Source organism: Schistocerca cancellata, chromosome 8, assembly GCF_023864275.1.
Source record: "Schistocerca cancellata isolate TAMUIC-IGC-003103 chromosome 8, iqSchCanc2.1, whole genome shotgun sequence".
NCBI classification, from domain to species: domain Eukaryota; kingdom Metazoa; phylum Arthropoda; class Insecta; order Orthoptera; family Acrididae; genus Schistocerca; species Schistocerca cancellata.
The window spans coordinates 505,564,600-505,577,784 of record NC_064633.1 but is presented as its reverse complement, the minus strand read 5'-3'; the positions used below and the strand labels follow the sequence as shown (position 1 = coordinate 505,577,784).

General features: G+C 45.6%; 9 non-coding genes across 9 annotated transcripts; all 9 read right to left on the bottom strand.

Moving 5' to 3' along the window:
• Nucleotides 1-4,148: 4,148 nt before the first annotated feature.
• Nucleotides 4,149-4,223, bottom strand: Trnas-cga (transfer RNA serine (anticodon CGA)). Its single transcript has one exon. It is a non-coding gene; the product is annotated as a tRNA-Ser (tRNA).
• Nucleotides 4,224-5,048: 825 nt separating this feature from the next.
• Trnas-cga (transfer RNA serine (anticodon CGA)) lies at nucleotides 5,049-5,123 on the bottom strand. Its single transcript has one exon. It is a non-coding gene; the product is annotated as a tRNA-Ser (tRNA).
• Nucleotides 5,124-5,348: 225 nt separating this feature from the next.
• Trnas-cga (transfer RNA serine (anticodon CGA)) lies at nucleotides 5,349-5,423 on the bottom strand. Its single transcript has one exon. It is a non-coding gene; the product is annotated as a tRNA-Ser (tRNA).
• A 225-nt stretch (nucleotides 5,424-5,648) lies between these two features.
• On the bottom strand, nucleotides 5,649-5,723 carry Trnas-cga (transfer RNA serine (anticodon CGA)). The gene has a single exon. It is a non-coding gene; the product is annotated as a tRNA-Ser (tRNA).
• Nucleotides 5,724-7,146: 1,423 nt separating this feature from the next.
• On the bottom strand, nucleotides 7,147-7,221 carry Trnas-cga (transfer RNA serine (anticodon CGA)). Its single transcript has one exon. It is a non-coding gene; the product is annotated as a tRNA-Ser (tRNA).
• A 1,422-nt stretch (nucleotides 7,222-8,643) lies between these two features.
• Nucleotides 8,644-8,718, bottom strand: Trnas-cga (transfer RNA serine (anticodon CGA)). The gene has a single exon. It is a non-coding gene; the product is annotated as a tRNA-Ser (tRNA).
• An 825-nt stretch (nucleotides 8,719-9,543) lies between these two features.
• Trnas-cga (transfer RNA serine (anticodon CGA)) lies at nucleotides 9,544-9,618 on the bottom strand. Its single transcript has one exon. It is a non-coding gene; the product is annotated as a tRNA-Ser (tRNA).
• Nucleotides 9,619-10,443: 825 nt separating this feature from the next.
• Trnas-cga (transfer RNA serine (anticodon CGA)) lies at nucleotides 10,444-10,518 on the bottom strand. Its single transcript has one exon. It is a non-coding gene; the product is annotated as a tRNA-Ser (tRNA).
• Nucleotides 10,519-11,342: 824 nt separating this feature from the next.
• Nucleotides 11,343-11,417, bottom strand: Trnas-cga (transfer RNA serine (anticodon CGA)). Its single transcript has one exon. It is a non-coding gene; the product is annotated as a tRNA-Ser (tRNA).
• Nucleotides 11,418-13,185: the final 1,768 nt, after the last annotated feature.

Genomic DNA, 13,185 nt, shown 5'->3' with positions numbered 1-13,185 from the left:
GTAGTTACAATCTTTTATTTAGCTGGCAGTGTTGGCGCTCGCTGTATTGCAGTAGTTCGAGTAACGAAGATTTTTGTGAGGTAAGTGATTCGTGAAAGTTATAGGTTAATGTTAGTCAGGGCCATTCTTTTGTGGGGATTTTTGAAAGTCAGATTGCGTTGCGCTAAAAATATTGTGTGTCAGCTTAGTGTTGATCAGAATAAATAAAGAGAGTAATGTCTGAGTACGTTCAGTTTTACTGAGCTGTTTAAAAAGCAAATAACGTAAGGGTTTTATCAGTACAATCATTCATTAATTTTTCAAAGGGGACGTTTCAAAGTAAATAAATGAAAAACGAGGATATCCTTTGAAACATTAAGTTGACACATGGGCTTTAAAAGAAAACGTAACAGAACAAATAACATCTGAACATCTTTCCAAAGTAAAGAATATGTTACAAAAACAGATTATATTTGAGGATAACAGTATTCCTCATCATAAAGAATGCAGCTTAGTATCAGAAGAAAAAAAATCTACCAAATTTATCTTATCAGGTAAACACACATCGACAGGAAGAACACAGACACACAGGGATACACATAAACATAGCAGAGTAAATGAAAGGGAAAGGACAGGGTCACTTATCAGTGTAACATTTGTTGCTGCAGTACTTGTGGTGAGCATTTAATACCTCTGTTTCATTTTTCTCTTTTCAATAATATACTTGATGCTGAAACCTCCTTTACTTTCAGCCAAAACTACTTCATTTCCAGGCAATATTTCATTTACTTCTCTTATTTCCACTTTTTTCCCATAACAAAAAATCCTATCTATGCATGCCATCTGTATTTGTATTTTCCACCAGTGCTTATACTTTCATATTTTTCTTACCTCATCAATTGTTTCCAAGAAAATCCTACCTAAATCTGGTGTCACTTTACCCTACTTTTATCTGTTCATGTCCAATTTCAAAATAATTAGTCCTTTTCATTATAGCTTCTTAATGCATTTCATCCCAACTCATCATAACTTATTTCCTTATACAGTATACCCCTCTTAAGCTAACTTAAATCTACTGAAAAAAGTAAATTAGGGGTAAAAGTGGCTTAGCACAGTAATAGAAAATAAAATTTAATAGGACAATTCCTGACAAATAGCAGCTGCAAATGGAAAAACTTTTACCTAAACGTGACAAAGCACAAGCAGAAAAAATATTACAGTAATGACAGTAATGCAGATAAGGGAGATGTCTATTCACATCTTAATACTAAAGTGGTGCACAACAACAACAACTTATTCTATCAAAAAATTACCAAGTCCTTGAAAAGAAAATTGTGTATGCAGTGCTGTTCCTAGTACCTTCTCCAACATATTGTTCTTTCATTTCCAAGTGCCCTTTTTTTAAGAATATGGATCACAAAATTATTATTTAATGTATATGTTGACATAAAGTGTTCACATTAGCATATGTGTTGAATTTTATTTCATAAAACCAATGCTGCAGCTCAGCTAGAAACTAGGTATGAAATGAAATAAGCGAATATGTACAAACAAAACATATAAACATCATTCAGTGGCCATGGGCCATTTCACAAGTCACTAAGAATTCTCTCAACTCTCGTAAAGAGACACTTGCCATAATCAGGTGTGTTGAAGTAAGAAAATTTCTCATCAATTCATACGAATTACAGTAAGTAGCACAATGTATAAACTCCAAAGTGTAATCATATGTTTCCAAATAATAGTATGTCATGTTAGTGGCAATTTCTGAAAAGAAATGTCAATACCGAGGTCAACAAAACGTACTTACAAAGCTGACAACGTTGACTACAGTAGTGTGCCTGCTTGCGGGAGTGCAGTGTGCTTCACAGCAGCGTAAGTGGCACCAGTAGAGTTGATAGGCAATACAACAAAGGGGTTTCCAGGCAGCTAGTGCGCAGCCGGGCACAGCAGAGCATCACGTCAAGGCCACATACACTCTTTACCAAAATTTTTTGCGACAACATTTCGAGCTACAACGACAGTTTCATACAAAATAGAAAAAAAATTCACAGGTTGAACAGTTGCAGTAGAAGTGTATAGAAACGAAATCTCATCAATAAGAGTGTCCCAAAATTTCTGTCGGCATTTTAGTACTCACATTCACCTATATACCGACGTTTGATAGCTCGTGAAGTACATTTCTTGGTTTTCAACTTTCTTTTCCACAAACCGGAGTCCCTAACCCCTATTCATAATTCATATAGATCTACGTCGATACTGCTTCAATACTTCATCCTAATAAACACGAAGCATAAGCACATTCCTCATATAACATCGCATTGTTGATCATAAACATATCTCAGCATCATGATACACATCGTTTTTGTAATAACACTTCAGTCAACTCTGAATAACGTCGTAGCATCCTCCAAAAATCTCGAAACCACTAAAAAAAATCTCTGCTCGTTTCAATAGTGTCATAAACCTAAAACGTACTTAAAAAATCATGATCCCATACAATATACATCCCTCCAAGCTCTTGGCTTGTCACAATGGTTCCGAAAATATATGTGAACAGTTCACAAAATGCAGACAAATAACCATTTCGTAGGTGCAAAGTAATCCAACTATGTAATTATGTAGACATGTCAGGGACATATTAAACTGTTTACTTCTCTCAGTTAAATGACCACATAGCTGTGTAATTCTGCGTTGGAGAAATATGGTACCGATGTATAAAACTGTATAAGCAAATACCATATTAGCTAGGGCTCCTTGTCCTTGCCACTCGCACGGTGCAAAAGTAACAACTTAAATGTGTGTCATGTATCGCTAAACCACAGTTATTGCTGTAAGAAAATTTCTATCATTGGTTGATGGTAAAAATGTGCCGTAGTTATCGTCGTCCATAAGCAAGTTCTCCAAACATCGATGTACTTACCTTGTCCTATACAAAAGTAAAGTGCTAAGCGCATAAATGTCATAGTTATTACGTTCATTGCCATGACCTTGAAAGCACTGGCCTGTAGCGTACTGTTATGTTACGAAAAAAAAGCTGTCTCATTTTAGCTATGCCACAAAAGTCATTGCCAAAATATATTTTACTTTCCAGAAGAACGTACAAAACTTGCGCAGAGATAAAGCAGATACAGTGTATAAGGAATAATGACAATTGGGTTACTCATAAGTAGCGTTATAATATAATCGTGTAGTTGCCAATCAAAGCAAATACCGTGTCGACTGTAATCTATCAGAAAGTAAAAAACTTCCTGGCAGATTAAAACTGTGTGCCCGACCGAGACTCGAACTCGGGACCTTTGCCTTTCGCGGGCAAGTGCTCTACCAACTGAGCTACCGAAGTACGACTCACGCGCGGTCCTACAGCTTTACTTCTGTCAGTATCTCGTCTCCTACCTTCCAAACTTTACAGAAGCTCTTCTGCGAACCTTGCAGAACTAGCACTCCTGAAAGAAAGGATACTGCGGAGACATGGCTTAGCCACAGCCTGGGGGATGTTTCCAGAATGAGATTTTCACTCTACAGCGGAGTGTACGTTGATATGAAACTTCCTGGCAGATTAAAACAGTGTGTCCGACCGAGACTCGAACTCGGGACCTTTGCCTTTCGCGGGCAAGTGCTCTACCAACTGAGCTACCGAAGCACGACTCACGCGCGGTCCTACAGCTTTACTTCTGTCAGTATCTCGTCTCCTACCTTCCAAACTTTACAGAAGCTCTTCTGCGAACCTTGCAGAACTAGCACTCCTGAAAGAAAGGATACTGCGGAGACATGGCTTAGCCACAGCCTGGGGGATGTTTCCAGAATGAGATTTTCACTCTACAGCGGAGTGTACGTTGATATGAAACTTCCTGGCAGATTAAAACTGTGTGCCCGACCGAGACTCGAATTCGGGACCTTTGCCTTTCGCGCGCAAGTGCTTTACCAACTGAGCTACCGAAGCACGACTCACGCCCGGTCCTACAGCTTTCCTTCTGCCAGTATCTCGTCTCCTACCTTCCAAACTTTACAGGAGCTCTTCTGCGAACCTTGCAGAACTAGCACTCCTGAAAGAAAGGATACTGCGGAGACATGGTTTAGCCACAGCCTGGGGGATGTTTCCAGACTGAGATTTTCACTCTACAGCGGAGTGTACGTTGATATGAAACTTCCTGGCAGATTAAAACTGTGTGCCCGACCGAGACTCGAACTCGGGACCTTTGCCTTTCGCGGGCAAGTGCTCTACCAACTGAGCTACCGGAGCACGACTCACGCGCGGTCCTACAGCTTTACTTCTGTCAGTATCTCATCTCCTACCTACCAAACTTTACAGAAGCTCTTCTGCGAACCTTGCAGAACTAGCACTCCTGAAAGAAAGGATACTGCGGAGACATGGTTTAGCCACAGCCTGGGGGATGTTTCCAGAATGAGATTTTCACTCTACAGCGGAGTGTACGTTGATATGAAACTTCCTGGCAGATTAAAACTGTGTGCCCGACCGAGACTCGAATTCGGGACCTTTGCCTTTCGCGCGCAAGTGCTTTACCAACTGAGCTACCAAAGCACGACTCACGCCCGGTCCTACAGCTTTCCTTCTGCCAGTATCTCGTCTCCTACCTTCCAAACTTTACAGGAGCTCTTCTGCGAACCTTGCAGAACTAGCACTCCTGAAAGAAAGGATACTGCGGAGACATGGTTTAGCCACAGCCTGGGGGATGTTTCCAGAATGAGATTTTCATTCTACAGCGGAGTGTACGTTGATATGAAACTTCCTGGCAGATTAAAACTGTGTGCCCGACCGTGACTCGAACTCGGGACCTTTGCCTTTCGCGGGCGAGTGCTCTACCAACTGAGCTACCGGAGCACGACTCACGCGCGGTCCTACAGCTTTACTTCTGTCAGTATCTCGTCTCCTACCTTCCAAACTTTACAGAAGCTCTTCTGCGAACCTTGCACAACTAGCACTCCTGAAAGAAAGGATACTGCGGAGACATGGTTTAGCCACAGCCTGGGGGATGTTTCCAGAATGAGATTTTCACTCTACAGCGGAGTGTACGTTGATATGAAAATTCCTGGCAGATTAAAACTGTGTGCCCGACCGAGACTCGAACTCGGGACCTTTGCCTTTCGCGGGCAAGTGCTCTACCAACTGAGCTACCGGAGCACGACTCACGCGCGGTCCTACAGCTTTACTTCTGTCAGTATCTCATCTCCTACCTTCCAAACTTTACAGAAGCTCTTCTGCGAACCTTGCAGAACTAGCACTCCTGAAAGAAAGGATACTGCGGAGACATGGCTTAGCCACAGCCTGGGGGATGTTTCCAGAATGAGATTTTCACTCTACAGCGGAGTGTACGTTGATATGAAACTACCTGGCAGAGTAAAACTGTGTGCCCGACCGAGACTCGAACTCGGGACCTTTGCCTTTCGCGGGCAAGTGCTCTACCAACTGAGCTACCGGAGCACGACTCACGCGCGGTCCTACAGCTTTCCTTCTGCCAGTATCTCGTCTCCTACCTTCCAAACTTTACAGGAGCTCTTCTGCGAACCTTGCAGAACTAGCACTCCTGAAAGAAAGGATACTGCGGAGACATGGTTTAGCCACAGCCTGGGGGATGTTTCCAGAATGAGATTTTCACTCTACAGCGGAGTGTACGTTGATATGAAACTTCCTGGCAGATTAAAACTGTGTGCCCGACCGAGACTCGAACTCGGGACCTTTGCCTTTCGCGGGCAAGTGCTCTACCAACTGAGCTACCGGAGCACGACTCACGCGCGGTCCTACAGCTTTACTTCTGTCAGTATCTCATCTCCTACCTACCAAACTTTACAGAAGCTCTTCTGCGAACCTTGCAGAACTAGCACTCCTGAAAGAAAGGATACTGCGGAGACATGGCTTAGCCACAGCCTGGGGGATGTTTCCAGAATGAGATTTTCACTCTACAGCGGAGTGTACGTTGATATGAAACTTCCTGGCAGATTAAAACTGTGTGCCCGACCGAGACTCGAATTCGGGACCTTTGCCTTTCGCGCGCAAGTGCTTTACCAACTGAGCTACCAAAGCACGACTCACGCCCGGTCCTACAGCTTTCCTTCTGCCAGTATCTCGTCTCCTACCTTCCAAACTTTACAGGAGCTCTTCTGCGAACCTTGCAGAACTAGCACTCCTGAAAGAAAGGATACTGCGGAGACATGGTTTAGCCACAGCCTGGGGGATGTTTCCAGAATGAGATTTTCACTCTACAGCGGAGTGTACGTTGATATGAAACTTCCTGGCAGATTAAAACTGTGTGCCCGACCGTGACTCGAACTCGGGACCTTTGCCTTTCGCGGGCAAGTGCTCTACCAACTGAGCTACCGGAGCACGACTCACGCGCGGTCCTACAGCTTTACTTCTGTCAGTATCTCGTCTCCTACCTTCCAAACTTTACAGAAGCTCTTCTGCGAACCTTGCAGAACTAGCACTCCTGAAAGAAAGGATACTGCGGAGACATGGTTTAGCCACAGCCTGGGGGATGTTTCCAGAATGAGATTTTCACTCTACAGCGGAGTGTACGTTGATATGAAACTTCCTGGCAGATTAAAACTGTGTGCCCGACCGAGACTCGAATTCGGGACCTATACCTTTCGCGCGCAAGAGCTTTACCAACTGAGCTACCGAAGCACGACTCACGCCCGGTCCTACAGCTTTACTTCTGCCAGTATCTCGTCTCCTACCTTCCAAACTTTACAGGAGCTCTTCTGCGAACCTTGCAGAACTAGCACTCCTGAAGAAAGGATACCGCGGAGACATAGTTTAGCCACAGCCTGGGGGATGTTTCCAGAATGAGATTTTCACTCTACAGCGGAGTGTACGTTGATATGAAACTACCTGGCAGAGTAAAACTGTGTGCCCGACCGAGACTCGAACTCGGGAGCTTTGCCTTTCGCGGGCAAGTGCTCTACCAACTGAGCTACCGGAGCACGACTCACGCGCGGTCCTACAGCTTTACTTCTGTCAGTATCTCGTCTCCTACCTTCCAAACTTTACAGGAGCTCTTCTGCGAACCTTGCAGAACTAGCACTCCTGAAGAAAGGATACTGCGGAGACATGGTTTAGCCACAGCCTGGGGGATGTTTCCAGAATGAGATTTTCACTCTACAGCGGAGTGTACGTTGATATGAAACTACCTGGCAGAGTAAAACTGTGTGCCCGACCGAGACTCGAACTCGGGACCTTTGCCTTTCGCGGGCAAGTGCTCTACCAACTGAGCTACCGGAGCACGACTCACGCGCGGTCCTACAGCTTTACTTCTGTCAGTATCTCGTCTCCTACCTTCCAAACTTTACAGAAGCTCTTCTGCGAACCTTGCAGAACTAGCACTCCTGAAAGTAAGGATACTGCGGAGACATGGCTTAGCCACAGCCTGGGGGATGTTTCCAGAATGAGATTTTCACTCTACAGCGGAGTGTACGTTGATATGAAACTTCCTGGCAGATTAAAACTGTGTGCCCGACCGAGACTCGAATTCGGGACCTTTGCCTTTCGCGCGCAAGTGCTTTACCAACTGAGCTACCGAAGCACGACTCACGCCCGGTCCTACAGCTTTACTTCTGCCAGTATCTCGTCTCCTACCTTCCAAACTTTACAGGAGCTCTTCTGCGAACCTTGCAGAACTAGCACACCTGAAGAAAGGATACTGCGGAGACATGGTTTAGCCACAGCCTGGGGGATGTTTCCAGAATGAGATTTTCACTCTACAGCGGAGTGTACGTTGATATGAAACTACCTGGCAGAGTAAAACTGTGTGCCCGACCGAGACTCGAATTCGGGATTTTGCCTTTCGCGCGCAAGTGCTTTACCAACTGAGCTACCGAAGCACGACTCACGCCAGGTCCTACAGCTTTACTTTTGCCAGTATCTCGTCTCCTACCTTCCAAACTTTACAGGAGCTCTTCTGCGAACCTTGCAGAACTAGCACTCCTGAAGAAAGGATACTGCGGAGACATGGCTTAGCCACAGCCTGGGGGATGTTTCCAGAATGAGATTTTCACTCTACAGCGGAGTGTACGTTGATATGAAACTTCCTGGCAGATTAAAACTGTGTGCCCGACCGAGACTCGAACTCGGGACCTTTGCCTTTCGCGGGCTAGTGCTCTACCAACTGAGCTAACGGAGCACGACTCACGCGCGGTCCTACAGCTTTACTTCTGCCAGTATCTCGTCTCCTACCTTCCAAACTTTACAGGAGCTCTTCTGCGAACCTTGCAGAACTAGCACTCCTGAAAGAAAGGATACTGCGGAGACATGGTTTAGCCACAGCCTGGGGGATGTTTCCAGAATGAGATTTTCACTCTACAGCGGAGTGTACGTTGATATGAAACTTCCTGGCAGATTAAAACTGTGTGCCCGACCGAGACTCGAATTCGGGACCTTTGCCTTTCGCGCGCAAGTGCTTTACCAACTGAGCTACCGAAGCACGACTCACGCCCGGTCCTACAGCTTTCCTTCTGCCAGTATCTCGTCTCCTACCTTCCAAACTTTACAGGAGCTCTTCTGCGAACCTTGCAGAACTAGCACTCCTGAAAGAAAGGATACTGCGGAGACATGGTTTAGCCACAGCCTGGGGGATGTTTCCAGACTGAGATTTTCACTCTACAGCGGAGTGTACGTTGATATGAAACTTCCTGGCAGATTAAAACTGTGTGCCCGACCGAGACTCGAACTCGGGACCTTTGCCTTTCGCGGGCAAGTGCTCTACCAACTGAGCTACCGGAGCACGACTCACGCGCGGTCCTACAGCTTTACTTCTGTCAGTATCTCGTCTCCTACCTTCCAAACTTTACAGAAGCTCTTCTGCGAACCTTGCAGAACTAGCACTCCTGAAAGAAAGGATACTGCGGAGACATGACTTAGCCACAGCCTGGGGGATGTTTCCAGAATGAGATTTTCACTCTACAGCGGAGTGTACGTTGATATGAAACTTCCTGGCAGATTAAAACTGTGTGCCCGACCGAGACTCGAATTCGGGACCTTTGCCTTTCGCGCGCAAGTGCTTTACCAACTGAGCTACCGAAGCACGACTCACGCCCGGTCCTACAGCTTTCCTTCTGCCAGTATCTCGTCTCCTACCTTCCAAACTTTACAGGAGCTCTTCTGCGAACCTTGCAGAACTAGCACTCCTGAAAGAAAGGATACTGCGGAGACATGGTTTAGCCACAGCCTGGGGGATGTTTCCAGAATGAGATTTTCACTCTACAGCGGAGTGTACGTTGATATGAAACTTCCTGGCAGATTAAAACTGTGTGCCCGACCGAGACTCGAACTCGGGACCTTTGCCTTTCGCGCGCAAGTGCTCTACCAACTGAGCTACCGGAGCACGACTCACGCGCGGTCCTACAGCTTTACTTCTGTCAGTATCTCGTCTCCTACCTTCCAAACTTTACAGAAGCTCTTCTGCGAACCTTGCAGAACTAGCACTCCTGAAAGAAAGGATACTGCGGAGACATGGCTTAGCCACAGCCTGGGGGATGTTTCCAGAATGAGATTTTCACTCTACAGCGGAGTGTACGTTGATATGAAACTACCTGGCAGAGTAAAACTGTGTGCCCGACCGAGACTCGAACTCGGGACCTTTGCCTTTCGCGGGCAAGTGCTCTACCAACTGAGCTACCGGAGCACGACTCACGCGCGGTCCTACAGCTTTCCTTCTGCCAGTATCTCGTCTCCTACCTTCCAAACTTTACAGGAGCTCTTCTGCGAACCTTGCAGAACTAGCACTCCTGAAAGAAAGGATACTGCGGAGACATGGCTTAGCCACAGCCTGGGGGATGTTTCCAGAATGAGATTTTCACTCTACAGCGGAGTGTACGTTGATATGAAACTTCCTGGCAGATTAAAACTGTGTGCCCGACCGAGACTCGAATTCGGGACCTTTGCCTTTCGCGCGCAAGTGCTTTACCAACTGAGCTACCAAAGCACGACTCACGCCCGGTCCTACAGCTTTCCTTCTGCCAGTATCTCGTCTCCTACCTTCCAAACTTTACAGGAGCTCTTCTGCGAACCTTGCAGAACTAGCACTCCTGAAAGAAAGGATACTGCGGAGACATGGTTTAGCCACAGCCTGGGGGATGTTTCCAGAATGAGATTTTCACTCTACAGCGGAGTGTACGTTGATATGAAACTTCCTGGCAGATTAAAACTGTGTGCCCGACCGTGACTCGAACTCGGGACCTTTGCCTTTCGCGGGCAAGTGCTCTACCAAGTGAGCTACCGGAGCACGACTCACGCGCGGTCCTACAGCTTTACTTCTGTCAGTATCTCGTCTCCTACCTTCCAAACTTTACAGAAGCTCTTCTGCGAACCTTGCAGAACTAGCACTCCTGAAAGAAAGGATACTGCGGAGACATGGTTTAGCCACAGCCTGGGGGATGTTTCCAGAATGAGATTTTCACTCTACAGCGGAGTGTACGTTGATATGAAACTTCCTGGCAGATTAAAACTGTGTGCCCGACCGAGACTCGAACTCGGGACCTTTGCCTTTCGCGGGCAAGTGCTCTACCAACTGAGCTACCGGAGCACGACTCACGCGCGGTCCTACAGCTTTACTTCTGTCAGTATCTCATCTCCTACCTTCCAAACTTTACAGAAGCACTTCTGCGAACCTTGCAGAACTAGCACTCCTGAAAGAAAGGATACTGCGGAGACATGGCTTAGCCACAGCCTGGGGGATGTTTCCAGAATGAGATTTTCACTCTACAGCGGAGTGTACGTTGATATGAAACTACCTGGCAGAGTAAAACTGTGTGCCAAACCGAGACTCGAACACGGGACTTTTGCCTTTCGCGGGCAAGTGCTCTACCAACTGAGCTACCGGAGCACGACTCACGCGCGGTCCTACAGCTTTATTTCTGTCAGTATCTCGTCTCCTACCTTCCAAACTTTACAGAAGCTCTTCTGCGAACCTTGCAGAACTAGCACTCCTGAAAGAAAGGATACTGCGGAGACATGGCTTAGCCACAGCCTGGGGGATGTTTCCAGAATGAGATTTTCACTCTACAGCGGAGTGTACGTTGATATGAAACTTCAAGGCAGATTAAAACTGTGTGCCCGACCGAGACTCGAATTCGGGACCTATACCTTTCGCGCGCAAGAGCTTTACCAACTGAGCTACCGAAGCACGACTCACGCCCGGTCCTACAGCTTTACTTCTGCCAGTATCTCGTCTCCTACCTTCCAAACTTTACAGGAGCTCTTCTGCGAACCTTGCAGAACTAGCACTCCTGAAGAAAGGATACTGCGGAGACATAGTTTAGCCACAGCCTGGGGGATGTTTCCAGAATGAGATTTTCACTCTACAGCGGAGTGTACGTTGATATGAAACCACCTGGCAGAGTAAAACTGTGTGCCCGACCGAGACTCGAACTCGGGACCTTTGCCTTTCGCGGGCAAGTGCTCTACCAACTGAGCTACCGGAGCACGACTCACGCGCGGTCCTACAGCTTTACTTCTGTCAGTATCTCATCTCCTACCTTCCAAACTTTACAGAAGCTCTTCTGCGAACCTTGCAGAACTAGCACTCCTGAAAGAAAGGATACTGCGGAGACATGGCTTAGCCACAGCCTGGGGGATGTTTCCAGAATGAGATTATCACTCTACAGCGGAGTGTGCGCTGATATGAAACTTCCTGGCAGATTAAAACTGTGTGCCCGATCGAGACTCGGCAAAGGTCCCGAGATCGAGTCTCGGTCGGGCACACAGTTTTAATCTGCCAGGAAGTTTCACATCAGCGCAAACTCCGTTGCGGAGTGAAAATCTCATTCTCGTATCAGAAAGTACTTTAAACAAAAATGTATTTTCAAGTAAACCAAAATGTTGCAGTAAAACCTCATTATCAATATATGTTCCAAGTATGTGAACCTTATAGTCGCGTCGTAATCGAGCAACAAACGAACAAAAATGCATACACAAAAAGACTTGTGTCATCTGTTCTCTTTAAAAGTGAACACGAAAAATTACTGTGTTAATTGATAGTCATAGCAGCTACGTTGTCAGCTTCGTAAGTACGTTTTGTGGGTGCCTGTGGTGTGGGTCATTGTCTATTATCTCTTTTTTGTTGCACGTTGTTACTGGGATTTGGAGGTATAATTTCTACATTGTCAGCTTGTCGAGAGGTCCCTGTCCCATTTGAATCACTCTAGTTCTCATTAAATTCCGGTCTGTTGACGTAACCATAGTGTCTGTCGTCATGTCGGTAACATCTAAAATTTCTTTCTTGTCGAACACATGGTGGGGAATCTCTCCCGGAATCATAATTACGAGGTGAACCATTGCATCTGAAGTTATTTTTTCTCCCTCAATAATAATTGTTCTGGTTCCTAAATTGTCTAATTCTACGGTTATCTCTGTCATAGTCATTACCTTGGAAATGGGACCTTTCTTTGTAACTATTAATATTCTGCCAACGGTTGTCATAAAGGTGGTGTCTGTTTTGATCACGATTTGCGTTATAAAAGTAGCCTAATCGTGTTCGGTTATTATTTCTGTCGTCACGGTAGTGTGATGGATGTGACCTGTAATTGTTGGTGTTTTGCTGTTTACGCCGCACACGACTGTCTGTGTCGATTTCGAATTCTTGTAAAAGTCCCTGAAAAACTTCGACATTACCTTTGCAACGTACTGCCAAAACATGTCTTAAATGTTCAGCCAATTTAATTAAGAACATGTGGATGATTTGCGGGGGGCTGTACGGGTTTGACAAATACTGATTTTTGTGCAGCATAACTTCAAAATATTTTACGGGGCTGGGTCATTTATACTGTTCGAAATGTTTCATCATTATAATACCGTGTTTACTCGATCTTGAGTAGACAGAGACCAATATGCAGAAAGAAAGACATGGTAAAAATCTCCTTCACTGTGACAGTCGCGAATAAACGATCGCATTCTTACAGCTGGTTCGTTCTCTAAATAACCACACATGAATCCTGATCTATGCTCTAATGACCAGTTTCGAGGAAAACAATGTGGAAATTGATGAAGCCAAGCTTGTGGATAAATGTCATTACTGGAATTCTTGAATGTTTTAAATTTAAGCGTTGTTATGAAGAACTTATAGTCAAAGTCATCGTGACGCCGAGTCGTAAATGTTTCTTACATTGTATCGGCGGTTCCACCTCAAGGCTCGTTGCACCCTGCCGATGTCTTTCAAAATCTCCGAAATACCCAATGTTATTGCTTTGTAACTC